Source organism: Apodemus sylvaticus, chromosome 1, assembly GCF_947179515.1.
Source record: "Apodemus sylvaticus chromosome 1, mApoSyl1.1, whole genome shotgun sequence".
In the NCBI taxonomy this organism is placed as follows: Eukaryota; Metazoa; Chordata; class Mammalia; order Rodentia; family Muridae; genus Apodemus; species Apodemus sylvaticus.
The window spans coordinates 40,662,899-40,677,451 of NC_067472.1; the positions used below are offsets into that span (position 1 = coordinate 40,662,899).

General features: G+C 43.9%; 1 protein-coding gene across 1 annotated transcript in view; it reads left to right on the forward strand.

Moving 5' to 3' along the window:
• Gda (guanine deaminase) overlaps window positions 1-14,553 on the forward strand; it is a 680,631-nt gene that overhangs the window by 326,099 nt on the left and 339,979 nt on the right. The gene's annotated exons all lie outside the window — the stretch shown is intronic.

A 14,553-nucleotide genomic window follows, 5' to 3' on the forward strand; every position in this document is an offset into this window, starting at 1 on the left:
TCACAAGCATCTCAGCTTCAGCTCCAGGAAATCCCATCCCGTCCTCTGGCCTCCACAAGTACCAGGTATGCAAGAGGTACAGAGACACACAAGCAAAACACTCACACACATAGCATTCGGGGAGGTGGTGCGAAGAAGCTGCCGACAAAACCGCTCTATCAGCCGGCAATTCGTTTCCAACGACACAGTTTCTCTATATGGCCCTGGCTGTCCTGGAACTCTCTCTTTAGACCAAGCTGGCCTTGAACTCACAGAGATCAGCCTGCCCGAGTGCTGGGCTTATGACATGTGCCACCATCACCTGGCAGCAGGCAAGGGGGAAGGTTTTTATTATGGGCAAGAGAGAGAAAAGATCCAGAGGAGTCTGGAGGAGTCAGGGGCTAGGGAAGTGGAGACAGCAAGTATAGCAGCGCTGGCGAGCAGGAAGGATAGGGCAATGTGCTGGGAGTGGCTAGAGAGACTGAGAGTGAGACTAGGAGGCTGGGGGAGGGGCTGCTTTCGGGGATGCGTTTTCCAAGTTCCCAAAGATGCCAGCTTTTATCTACCATCAGGAATCTTAAGAGTCCATCTTGACCTTACTTTTAGATACATACAGGGCCTGAGAGCTAACACAAGAAGCAAAATAAAATGAAACAGAATTTATGGGAAAAAATATGGAAAAAAATGAAGAAGTGAAGCCTACTGGAAGAAAATTTTTTAATTGGAGGTATGTCCTTTAAGGTGCTATTTGGGCCCCTGTCCCTACCTGTCCTCTCTACTTCCTGATCATTATGCAGGAAGATATGCAGGCCTTCTCTACCACCGGATACCATGACATTCCGTGCTAATCTAGGATCAAAACAACAGGGCCGAGACACCAACGGTGGAATCTTCTGAGGCTGTGAACTCAAACAAACCCTTCCTCCTCAAAAGGTGACCATCTCAGGTACCTTTGTCACAGTGATGGAAAAGTAACACACACATGCCCATCAAATACATGGTGACAGAATTCATCTCTGATGTTGTTTGAAGACATGACTTTTGTATGGCTATTTTGTCCGCATGGATGTTTATGTACCACAGGTGTGCCTGCTGCTTTGCAGAGGTCAGAAGAGGACATCAGTTCCCCTGTAGCTGCCGTTACAGGCCTTTGTCAGCCGCCATGCGGGCTCTGGGACCTGAAACTCTCCTCTGGAAGAGCAGCCAGTGAGTGTTCTTAAATTCTGCACCATCTCTCCAGCCCAGGAGATGAGTGTTAAAAAAATTTTTTTTCATAATCTTAACAATGGTGACTATTTACATTTCTCACATGCATGCATTCAAGATCCGCTGGCAGCAAAATTAGGATGTAGGCGTGCGGATCTGGGCGTTTAAAAATAAATTCATTGTTTTAATGCATGTAGTATTTAAAGTAATTTAAATTAACATTCTAGTGAGAGTTAAGATCCAGAAGCATTTTCGACAACATACAATAACCTCTCAAATCACGATTTTTAGCTGGAAGTGGGCCAGCAACTCCGTCTGCTGCTGGAACTAAATAACCCGAAGGGATGCGATTCCTTGGGCAAGCTGTTTGAATGTATTTCCACATATCAAGGAATGCGGCTGACTTTCTCAGACAAAGGCCATGTGAAAAGCGCTTGGACTCTTGGCGCATTTATTCACTCGTTCTCTGTATCCTTGGAGCAAATGGGAAGACACGAGCCTCTTTCCACAGAACAAAAGCGACACAAGGGGGGAGGTTTATGCTCGAGTTCCCCAATCAGCAGAAAGGCTAACACAAATCTGATTGCATCTCTGTGTTGGCATTTTAAAGGGTATAGAAACTCCTTTTTATTCTGGTCATAGCTACAGATTTATGATGGATAGTGCCATTTTATTTATTTGAGCCAAAATATTTTGTTCATATATATATGCCAAATATTTGGCAGATCTGTGTCTTTGACAAAGCTAAATAGTTATACATCTTTCACTTCTTGGTTATTCTCCCTCATTTTAACGCACATTTGTACCCGCATGTGCCAAGCCCAAATTGTTTCCTACTTTTGAGGGGAACAGGAAGGCCGTGAAACACCATTTGTTGAATTCTTATACACAAGTCTATTATCAGCTTAATTTCACTACTCGGAACTTTATTTCTACACCTTTGGATAATGGTCTTTGTTTTCCCCTTTAAGCCACAGAAATCAATTATTCATTATTCAGCTCTCATCTTAGAATCCAGAATACTCCTCAATACCTTGAGTGTGAAGTTAAAAATGCCACGTCCCTTTGTTCCTATGTTGCATAGTCACCGGGGAGAGTATCTTCCTTACCCTCCCATTCCAGCGACATACAGCAATACAGCTGGGAACTGAGTGCGGATATATCAGTAAAGGGGAGTAGAGTGGAGAGACGGCTCAGCAATTAAGAGTACGACTGCTCATTCAGAGGACCCAGCCCAGCTCCCAGAACCCACAGAGCAGTTCACAAAAAAACTGTGACTCCAGTTCTAGTGGATCCTCTGGCCTCTGTGGTCACCAGGCACATGTGTAGTACACATGCATACACATGGACACAGTACTCAGACACATAAAGATAAATATTTTTCTTTTTTTTTTAAAAAAAAAAGAGGGCTGGAGAGATGGTTCAGCGGTTAAGAGCACTGACTGCTCTTCCAGAGGAAGAGAAATTGACTCCAGAGGTCCTGAGTTCAATTCCCAGCAACCGCATGGTGGCTCACAACCATCTGTAATGGGATCCGATGCCCTCTTCTGGTGTCTAAAGACAGCAACAGTGTACTCACATACATCAAATAAACAAATCTTAAAAAAAAAGAAAAATGTATCAATCAATCAATCAATCAATCAATCAATCAATCAATTTCCATTCCCTTTCCCCTTCCCAGAAATCATAAAGGTCAAAACAAGCCCTTCTCTACTGAGCTTTCTCTATCTTTTTCTCTTTACATTTTCCTCCAGTTTGAACATGTTTTGCTTTTAGTATCTTCCTGCTGCCACACTCCATTTAACGACAGGAATTTTAAGACTATGCTATGTCCCATGGGTAGGTTCAGTTGTTTTCTGTTTTTTTTTGTTTGTTTTGTTTTGTTTTTTAAAACAAAAACCAAAAACCCCTAGAATCTAGGACGGCCTTTAGTCCCTTCTGACTCTTTAGCCTGAACCTGATAAGACCACAGCAAATAGTTTGACTGGAATTTCATTTGATATTCTGGCATCTTCTCCAGAAGCTCCTGGTTGTCTGAAGTGGTGTTTTAAAGTGCTGAGGCTTGTGCGTGGCTAATTGTGGTGAATGAGAAATATGACGTCATGGGTAATGGCTGTGGTAGCAGAAAGAGAGAGACTGTCCTTACATGCCCTCTTACTTTACTTGCAGACAGAGTTGTAGCTTGGCACTAGAAGAAAATGTATTCTCTTGGGACCATGCCTAGCACATGCTTCTAGGGCGGGGAACAAATGCAACCAGTTAATCTAAACCAACAAAACCTGAATAGCCCACCTCCCCCAAGACAGCCGAGAAGGTAGGATTCGGTTTATTTTCACGATGAATCAACAAATCATTTATTTCCTGACACCAGGGATTTCACATTTCTTCATTAAATAGTATTAATCCCACAGGTCAATAAAAAGACCACTACCACAGTTTAAAGACAATTAAATACTGGTCAGGTTGATGGACTCTCTGGCCAGGTCCATCTCTGGTTCCCAGGAAATGGCTATGAGTCACGCCTCCCTGAAACTTTAAAAAGGCAATCCCAGAAGGCCACAGTATTTCCTACCAGGCCCAATCAGGGGCAAGCCTGCATTCTGATGTATTTTCTGCACACCTACCTCCCGCCTACAAGTGATCAAATACATCCAGTGGAGTTGAGTCAGACGTAGGGGAGTGGAAGCAGGCTTGCAATTTCCCATAAACAACAGCCTCCAGCCTCCAGCCTCCAGCCTCCAGGAACATATCTGTCAGGAGGGCAAGGGGGTTCCAGGTTAGAAGCATTTTTGTTTCCTGGATCTCTTAGGCACAGTTATTAAAACAAAACTTTGGCGCTTACAATAGTAAGCATTCGTGGTTTCCTGGTGTGCTGGTTAGGTTTTCTGTTTCCGTTGTTTTGTCAGCTTGACACAAATTATCTCCAACAGACTCCCGGTAGGCAAGTCTGGGGCATTTTCTTGATTAAGGGTTGATATGGGAGGGCAGTCGCACCCGTGGGCGGGTGGTTTTGCATTAAGAAAGGAGGGCAGGGCAAAGCAGGCCTGTGTTTCAGTCCCTGCCTCCAGATTTCCACCCTGGGACTCCTCAAAGATGGACTGGATTGTAGCGTGGAGTTTCTACTACCCGGCTTTAAGCTCCAGGCAGGCCAAGCTACCAGCCCCCACCCAGGTTCCCCTGGATCTGCTGATGAAAGGCACACACACACACACACACACACACACACAGCTTATTTTTTAATATGCTTTTTAGCTCAATGGTCAGGCACTTCTAAGCCTCCTGTGGCTAACATGCCCTTACCTTCACTCCCAGGTCAACACCTCTAGATCTGCCCTCAGTTTAGTTGCGCAGTTACTTTTATGTCTAGTTCAACACTCTAAATCTGTCCTCAATTTAGTTGCCTGGTTACCTTCTCCACGCTCAGTATCCTAAGTCTGCGCTCAACTTAGTTGTGTTTCGAGTCTCCTGCCTGCTACCCCAGGCCCAGTTGTGGAAGCGGCCAATGGCCACGCCACCTGCGATCTCACACAGCTGAGGTCTGTCCCTCCAAATGCAAGGCGAAACCTTTCCTCTCCTGTCTCTCCCGGCCTGCTTGGAGGGAACCAGGAAGTCCCGTCTCTTCTGCCCAGCCATTGGCCACTAGCATCATTATTGACCAATCAAGAGCCAATTGGGGAGTGAGCAGTGGTGGCGCACGCCTTTAATCCCAGGCCTTGGGAGGCAGAGGCAGGCAGATTTCTGAGTTCGAAGCCAGCCTGGTTTACTGAGTGAGTTCCAGGACAGCCAGGGCTATATAGAGAAACCCTATCTCAGGGGGGAAAAAAAAACCCAATTGACCAATTGGGGAACAGAACTTTCAGCGTTCACACACAAATTCCCAATTAAAGCATCAGAACCACCCCCTACACTGGACTGTTAATTTTAAGCAAAATAAACCCTCTCTTTTTCAAGTTGTTTGTGCAGTAACAGAAGACAAACTGGATCAGTGTTTCTTGCTTTGTTTTCCCAGGTTAGGTTAGCTTCATAAAGTGTCCATCCTTAACAGAGCATGAGGAATTCTGAATAGAAACAAGAGAAGGAAAAGGAAGAAAGGGAGAAATGAGAAGAGAAACAAGAAAGAGATCAAAGATAAAAGACGTTTTCCCCACACGTGGGAGGGAGAACATTCAGATACAAAGAACCGCACAGAACCAAATCCCTAACTGAGTGGATACTGTTGGGTTTCAGCTCCAGGACCAGCGACTGAAGTGCATATTTAACGTATCAAAGCAGAGCTGGCCTCCAGTTCTCCCAGCATCCTCCAGTCCCTCCCTGTTACAGGGCCTGGCTGGCACGCCCCGCTGCCCTGGCTCAAGTTTCCAGCCACGCTGGGCTTCCCCTCAGCCAGTGGCTCTTCGCTATATACTCTAGACATTTGATACTCTCTTCTCCCTCTGTGAGCCACGCTCTCTCTTCTTCCTCCCCTTCCCTCTCTCCCTTTCCAAGGCAACTTCACTAACCCCCTCCTGTGTAATCAGAGAACTAGACCAAGAGCTGCCCCCCCCACACACACACACAATAAACCTGCCTCCATACTTTAATTTGGCGTTAATGGGCTCATTTCATCAGCAGAGATAACTTCAGATACAAATTCATTTCTTTAAGTGGCAAAAATATGAAATGATACCCCCACTTCCCTCCTTTGTTTGTTTGTTTGTTTGTTTGTTTGTTTGAGACAGGGCTTCTTCAAGTAACCTGGACTGTTCAGGAACTTGTTTTATAGATCCCCTCAGCCACTCAACACCAGCAGCTAGGCTATGTCATCACCTGTCACCAAGCCTTGTTTTGCTATGGTCATAGGCAACCCCGGTGAAAGGCCAGATCAACCCTCCAAAGGGATTTTGACCAACAGCGTGAGATACACTGCCCTATAGGCTTGTCAACAACCCAACCTTACAGAGGCATCTTCTCATTTGAGGGTCCCTCCTCTCAGGTGACATTAACTTGTGTCGAGTTGACTTAAACACTAGCCATGACAACCCCTCAGGTTAGTGACTCCATACTGTTCCTTTTGGCCTTGTGTCATCTTTTCTTCCAGGTGTGGATCAGAAGCCATTCCTTTTTTACAAGCTGTATTATATGTCAAGTGTTGAAATTTTGTTTCTCTTCTTAAAAATTCCTTCCTACCTGCCATTCAACAGGGTCTGTGTCTGTATAGCCAGGCTGGCTTCACATAACCATCCCTCCTCAGTATCTTATTTGTGGATAACAAGCATGAAACACCTTCAGGTAGTTATTTGCAAAGATTACCTTAATTTTTTTTTTCCCAGACAGGGTTTCTCTGTGTAGCCCTGGCTATCCTGGAACTCACTTTGTAGACCAGGCTAGCCTCCAACTCAGAAATCCACCTGCCTCTGCCTCCCAAGTGCTGGGATTAAAGGTGTGCACCACCACCACCCGGCTACCTTAATTTTTCTTAAGGCCTTAAAAGCACTGTTAAAATTTTGTTTTGTTTTGTTTTGTTTTGCTAGGGACCGAGCCCAGGGACTTCCAACAAGGTCAGCAAGAGCTCCGTCACTGATCTATATTGCCAATCCTGTGGATCAGTTTATATTTTTAAATATGAAAATTAGTGTTTCTCTTATAGTATGTATTACTAAGATATGAGCTTTTTAAAAGATCTCTAATAGCCCTGTATGCCCAGAGATGTCCCTGAGGTCTGGATGCATGGTAGAACCTGGAAATCTTTACTCTCTCCTTTGGGGATTTCACACTATACATACAGAGTAGCACTCAGCTAAGAAATCTTTGAGGTCCGTGTGAAGATTTCTAGGGCTTTTTCATATTCAGCTTGCTCCCTTCCATTATTCTGTTCTGAGCATTTTAGCCACTTCAGCATCATGAAACTAGTATTTAGATCTTTCTAGATGAGTGAAATTAACATATTCCATTTGGGTTTTCTTTCCCTATGTCCGTATCTAACAATATTTCCCCTTTGAAGGGTTGCCAAATACAATCTTGTACTTTTACAGATACGTTGCCTGAGCACCTTTTTCTACCTTCATATTTAAATCGGTTGAACTTACTTTTGAATACATTCTGACTGTACTTCAAACTGGCTCGTCCTGATTTTTTTTTTTCCAGAGTGGAAGTCCCTAGGAGATAAGGGGCTCCTGAGACTGTGGGCAGCAGTTCTGGGCTGTCTCATCCTTGCTTCTACTGACACACTGAAGTTTGTTGCGTGTCTGAGATTTCACAAGATTTGTCTAGGAACCCTACGTGTAGGCAGAGCTCTGGGACAGTCGTGGAGTTGATTTCACTTTTCTGTCCAGAATAAAAATTTTGAATATGCTATAGCCATACTATTACCACAGAGCTGTTTCTTGTATGCTGTCTAGCTTTCTAGCCATTTATAATAGGAGAGTAATACTATACAAGTTATTCCTTGGTTAGAAATACAGGTCCATAGTTGGCCTTGGTGGCACAGATCTACATCTTAGCACTCAGGAGATGGAAGCAGGATTGGTAGTTCCTGGCTGGCTTTGGCTACAAAGTAAGACCCCTTCTCAAAATCAAACCAAACAGTACTGACCCATCTAGAATTCTCTATAGAGATCACTTAAAACAAGTACATAAAGCTGAGTGTGGTGGCTCTAATTCCAGCACCTTAGGGGCAGAGGAGGGAAGATCACTACAAGTTTAAAGGGCCAGCTTGGTCTACATATCCAGATTCTATCTCACTGTGCTTCCTAAGGAGTAAATCAGTGTGTGACTTCTTATGCCAGACTTTAAGGTATCCATATGAGAATGAGCTAACCCATTATTCGGAGGATCTGTCTGACATTTGGTGTTAATATAATTAAATAACAGCTTCTACCTCTGTCTCTGTGTTCACCTTTAAAATAATAATTTCCCCTAAGCTCTGAGGTCATCATAAGCTTTTCTCTGCCTTAATGTCAGGTGGTCTGGAGAATGCTAAGTCTGTGGGGTTTTCTTATCATTGCTTACCTCCTGCCCCCCTTTCATTATCTAACTATTTTCTTGTTTTTTTTATTTTATATTATTTTATTTTATTTTTTATTCTTTGGGAAGACCCAGTAAAAAGCCAGGCTCTGTTCTTAATGGAGAGGAAATGGAGCCAGCGTAGATGCCGGTCAACAGATGGGTGGATACTGACCGTGCGGCACACATACACACGGGAGTTTTCTCAGTGGTAAAGAAAAGCAAAATTACAAAATCTGCAGGAAAATAAATGTAGCTTGAAAGTCTCACACTGAGTCAAGTGACCCAAACAAAGAGACGGGGCAGTGGGCGTGACAACGGTGGCAGACTCAGAGAGTAAAGTCATCAATGCAGATACAATACTGTAAACAAATAAAAGATGAGCTGAGGGGTTCAGAACGATTGTATAAAGCCCACTCTGCCAGGACCAGAATTAAAACCCCGTCATTTCTCAAAGGAAGCCTCTCTCTTTCCATCTCAGAGCTTTCTCAGGTCCTCCAAAGAGATCAGAGTAGTTTGAGGTTCAGTGTTCTGACACGATACTTCCTTTAATGCAATCCCTTTCAAGATACCTGACAGATACAATACGAGACAAAGATTTGGGAGCATCAGAATAAACAAGATACAACGCACAGACCACATGAAGCACAAGAAGAAAGAAGACCAAAGCGTGCTTTTTTTCTGGGAAAAGGAACAAAATACAGGAGCAATTATGGAGACAAAGCATGGGGCAGACTGAAGGAAAGGACACCCAGAGACTGTCCTACCTGGGGATCCATCCTATAAACAGTCACCAAGCCCTGACACTATTATGGATGACAAGAAGTGCTTGCCGAGAAGAGCCTGTTATGGTTGTCTCCTGAGGGGGCCCTGCCAGAGCCTTACAGATACAGAGGCAGATGCTAGCAGCCAACCATTGGACTGAGCGTGGGGCCCCCGATGAAGAAGTTGGAGGGAGGACTGGAGGAGCTGAAGGGGTTTGCAGCTCCATGGGAACAACTACAATGTCGGTCAACCAGAACTCCCAGAGTTCCCAGGGACTACAACCAAGGGGTACACATGGCTCCAGCCACAGTGCGGCAGAGGAATGCCTTGTCGGGCATCGGTGGGAGGAGAGCTCCTTGGTCCTATGAAGGCTCGATAGATGCTCCAGTGTGGGGAAATCGAGGAAGGGTAGGTGGGAGTGGGTTGGGCAGAGGGGAATCTTCTTGGAGGCAGGGGGTGGGAGGACGGGTTGGGGGTTCTCTGGGAGGGAGGAAACAGGCAAAGGGTATAACATTTGAAATGTAAATGAAGAATATATTCAATAAAAAATAATAGATTTGGGAGCAAATAGCTTCTTTGACGTGAAGAAAAAGCTAGAAAACCTGGGAAAGACAGGAGAAACAGCCAGTCAAGTTTATGAAATCAAACCAGCGAACAGCATGGGTTGACGCATGCGCCCTGCCCTAGGCAGATTTGGTGCACCTATGCAGGAAGCATGAGTAATAAATATCTTCCTTGCCCACCCCAGGTAATGGGATCAGGGTCTGGCCTGGGCTAGGTCTAGCAAAGGGAAGTCATCAGAGAAAGCAATACTAAGTGCTGGAAGTTGGCAAGTGGGCTTGACTGGGCACCGAGGTAGTAGCAGGCTCCAGCAAGAAGGCACTGTACAGGAAAGCCCAATGAACAGCGCTTGCGCAGTTGTCATGCGCAGTTTTCATCATTAGAACTGGAGATCATTAGAACTAGAGATAGCTTTAAATCCTAAAGAGCTTTTCCCATGTACCATCTCGCAAGGCCATTTATAAGAGCTGTATCGTGAAACAGAAAAGTCAGACGGAAAAATATTTTGGTCATTGGCACTGAATACCTTTTAAGACATGCATCTGGCCTCTTCCCTGAGTACTTGTTAAATCTCAAAGTTTTCCTTTGTTTTTTTCAAAGTCCTGGTCATCCTTATTTTGGAAACTCACAAAACTCATTTGATGGGACAGGAATGGGAGTGGCAAAATTTAGAAGTGGATTATTGAGTATTTGGGATCTCACTCTAAAAACCTCTTTCGGAGAGCATCTTAGAACCTCACCAAATGATACAAAATAATATGGGTGGTTTAAGTCAAGCAATTAAATGCATTAAAATGCTATTATTAGTCATACATACACATATATTTGGGGACGTTTTATGTGTGCCTGCGAATGCAGTTTCCTGCGTTGTTATCTAGGAGAGTATACCAGATCCTCTGATGCTGGAGTTACAGGCAGTTGTGAGCTACCTGATGAGGGTGCTGAGATCTGAACCTAGGTCTAAGGCATCTCTTCAGCCCACATACATTTTTACATCACATTATATAGTGTGTGTGTGTGGCGGGGGAGGGGTTATTCTTAGAGACTCCATTTAAATCCTCCTGGGTCAGGTGAAGTGGGTTCCTTCCTGTAGAGTCACCTTGTCGAAGTGACCTTGAACTCAGAGATCTCCCCGTCTTAATCTTCGGGAATTCATAGCCACTATATCTCAAAATATCCATTTCAAGATCTAGGTCAGAAACTTGTATTTCCCAGCCTCCAGATTAGAATCACAGGTGAGCCTTCCAATTCTGGATTGTAGTTCATTCCAGATATAGTCAAGTTGACAACCAGGAATTGCCACTACACTCAGACTGGTAGAAGCCATGACTCTGAGTGGAATTGGGAAGAGCTGGAGAAAAGGTGTGTGTGTGTGTGTGTGTGTGTGTGTTTGTAATGTCATTATCTTTTAATTAAAGCAAAATAAAAGTATGTCATAAGCTTACATAGAGTTGTCGACTGCATTTTTGTGCCATCTTTGAGAAAATCTAACAGTAAGAAATTACTTATAGGAGCTAGAGAGATGGCTGAGTCATCTCTTCAGCCCCACAGTTTTAAGGAACCATGAATTCGAGCCATTATTTACCACTTCAGATGAACTTTTCCTGAAACCACGACATTTTCATTTCATGTTCCAGGGCAGGGCTGTCTTACCTCTGGCCTCTTCAGTTTAAACAGCAACGATAGGAAAACAAAAGAAGCATGTTTGGGGACAAAGAGTCACCAGAGCAGGGACACACACACACACACACACACACACCTCTGAACAGTGATGAGCATCTTGGATCCTATTCAATTCCATGGTCCTTCTATCTGGACAGAAGAATGGAAAGGCTGACAGCTCTGATATCGTTTGAGATTCATGTCCCAAAAGGCTTATGGTGGCATTTTAGGAACAAAATCCCAACTTACCATCTTATGCCTTTGCATAACTGGATATACATGAGAAGGACCATGCACTATAAATGGGACCCGACGTATCGAAATAGAAAACCACCCAAACAACATCCCTAGTAATCAACCACCTTCCTTCTTTTTAATCCCCTGTAGGAGAGCCCCGAGCAGTATTGGACCCCTCCTATGTGTTCCTGTGGCCTGCTGCTATATTGCGATGTGTTTTCTGACATGTCCTAGAGACTTGTGTAATTTGTCTCTTTGAATAAGAAGCCAAGGACCTAGAGACATCTCACCTCAGGCCCAACCTGAGGCCACACTGGGCAGACTTGGACTTGGTGTAGCACCAGGGACCTTGCTCTCAAGCCTGTTTAGATCCATTCTGCAGTTGTGCTTTGCTTCTTGTCTTTGGTACTCTGGCTTCTCCAAAGTACAGCAGCAGTCCAGATGTGGCTACAATATGGACTGAAACTGCTTCAGTGACTGATTCCTGTTCAGCTCCCATCAATGCAGCATTTTAACTATTTAAAAAAATTTTTCATTACAGTTTCCATCTGAAATATTCCCCATCTGTTACTGCTGTCTAGGGTTGGAGCCTTTAGAGGAAGGTCTGGCTGGCAGAGAACTGTCAGTATGGGTGAGTCTTCGAAAGTCTAGCCAGCTCCTCAGTTCCAGAGCTGCTCTCTGCTGTCTGCTTTGCTAATCCATACACAGCTGCTACCCTGATCTCTCTTCACCATACTTCCCCACTCAAGATGAACTGAGCCCCTCTAAAAAGTATAAGGTGAAACTCCTCGTTTGCCACAAAATTTGCCACAGGAATGCCAAAGTAAGCCGTTTCAATTTTATTTTATTTTCCTTTTTCTGAGACAGATTCTCACTATCTGGTCTGTCTGGTCTTGAAATTTCTGTGTAGGCCAGGCTGGCCTCAAACACCACAAAGCTAGGATTATAGATGTGCACCACTCCACCTACTTTTCAAGTTAACTGCATCTAGAATCAACTAAAACCCAAGGAGCTGGGCACACCTGTAAATTTTCCTTGGATTATTTGAGGTGGGAAGACCCACCCTAAATCTGGATCACACCTTCTGGTGATAGCCTATATGAAAGGACATGGAAGGAAGCTTTTCCTATTTGCCTGTTTGCCATGATGCTTGCTGGCATGTTCATCTATCCTGCTGCTGAGTCATTCCTTTGCTGATACTCAAATGTACGTCTTCAGGATTCCAATGTATTTTGAAGAGCAGCTGAGTCATCCAACCTTATGGACTGAACAACTCTTGGATTCTTGACATTCTGTCAGAAGACGGCCATTGTTGGACGAGTCACACTACAGCTGGGGAACCACTCTGATAAATCTCATATATAAATTCAGTCCATCAGCAATGTTCCTCTAGAGAAGTAATTCAGACTGTGAATTAGTACCAGGAGTGGGGTAGGTCTTCTGACTTCAAATGATCCAATCAAGAAAACTCCCTTACAGGTGTGCCCAGATGCTTCTGTTTTAGTTGATTGCACATATAGTTATGGCAGGATTTTCCCTGTCCAATTAATTTAAATATTAGTGCAGCAGGAGGCCTGTGATTGGACAGGGAAAAGGGAGGTGGAGCTAAGAGTTGCAGACAGGGAGTGACTCAGGAGAAGGGAGGGAGGAAGAAGAAAGATGGAGCAAGAGGAAGATGATTCAGATTCTGTATGGCTTTAAATATTTAATGACAAGTAGTCATGAATATCATAAAGGATAGCGTAATTGGGATCACTTGTCTTTTCTAGGTGAGCAGCTTGTATCATTATCTATCGGCTCTGAAACTATTGTGTGGGAATCTTGTGAACTGAGAATGTATTGATATATAAATCTGACTGGTTAATTATGAGCTTCAAGAGTTTTGTTTTACTGGGTTACTGGAATGTAGGACTGCTGACCACAGGGGATTTATGGTTGAGAAGGTATGGGCACTGAGACAAAAGAACCAGAGCTGGGAAGACTGCAATCGGTTGCTGTGTGGGCTAGCTTAGAGACAAAGGCGGGAACTCACCAGTCTTTTTTAATATTTCCTGCAACATATAGTCAAGGTGATACTAAGATTAGGCATCACACAAGATGTCACCACTGTACAGCCTGCATAGACAGCAAACGTGATGACCAAAGCATGAGCCACCATGCCTAGCTTCCTTTCTGTCAATGCTACACTCAGGGTTTCCTATTAGTAGCAAAATGTTTTTCTTAATTGGGTCTTCACGTACTTATATGAACTTTCTCTGTATTCTGTATATTTCTGGTTATTTATTAGCTTAAGGTATTACACTGATTTTTCTCAGCCTTTTTTTTTTTTTTTTTGGTATTAGGAAGTTTGTTCCTTCATATTCATGGTTACTTTTTTTTTTTTTCTTTGTAATTGCTTAACTTTCTGAGCAGCATGTTTCAACTTGTCAGGGATGGCTTTAAGCTGTGCCAATCTGAATGCAGTCATAGTACCACTGCACATGTTCCCCTGCACCTTCTAAAATTAGTGTTCTTAGTCATTTAGATGCTGCTGGAAAATTTAAGACAAAACATATTGCTCTGTTTCTAAAAAATTCATGAAGTTTTTGTTTTCCGAGACAAGGTTTTGCTATATAGCCTGGCTGTTTCACACTTAAAGAGTGGAAGTTCAGGAACTTGAGCATGTTAAGCACACACTGTCTGACTGGGCACACTGCTAGTCCTAGACATTTGATAACTGTAGTTTTCTAAACTATTGAGCCAATGAAATGAATTTATGGGACTCTGAAGTGACAGTTAACTGTGAGAGGATTGTAAAACAAACCTGAATGCAAACAGAAGAGCCTGAGAAGCCACTCAGCCTGGATTCCAATAACACAAGAGCTTATGTAACTCAGGAGAGTGGGTGTGGGGCTGGAGATGAGTTACTGCTTAAGAGCTCTTGCTACCCTTCCAGAGTTCAGTTCTTAACACCCAGGCTGGGCAGGTCACAACAGCCTGTAACTCTAGCCCCAGGGGATCTGATGTCCTTCCTAGCCTCCATGAACACTAGGACATGTAAATACATTTATGTTTCTCTTCCTTACTGGCTACTCAAGGAATTTTAATTATGTTTCTTGTGGTGCTAGAGATCCATCCCAGGGCCATGGTTAGCCAACACACACTTACCCACTTCATATGCCC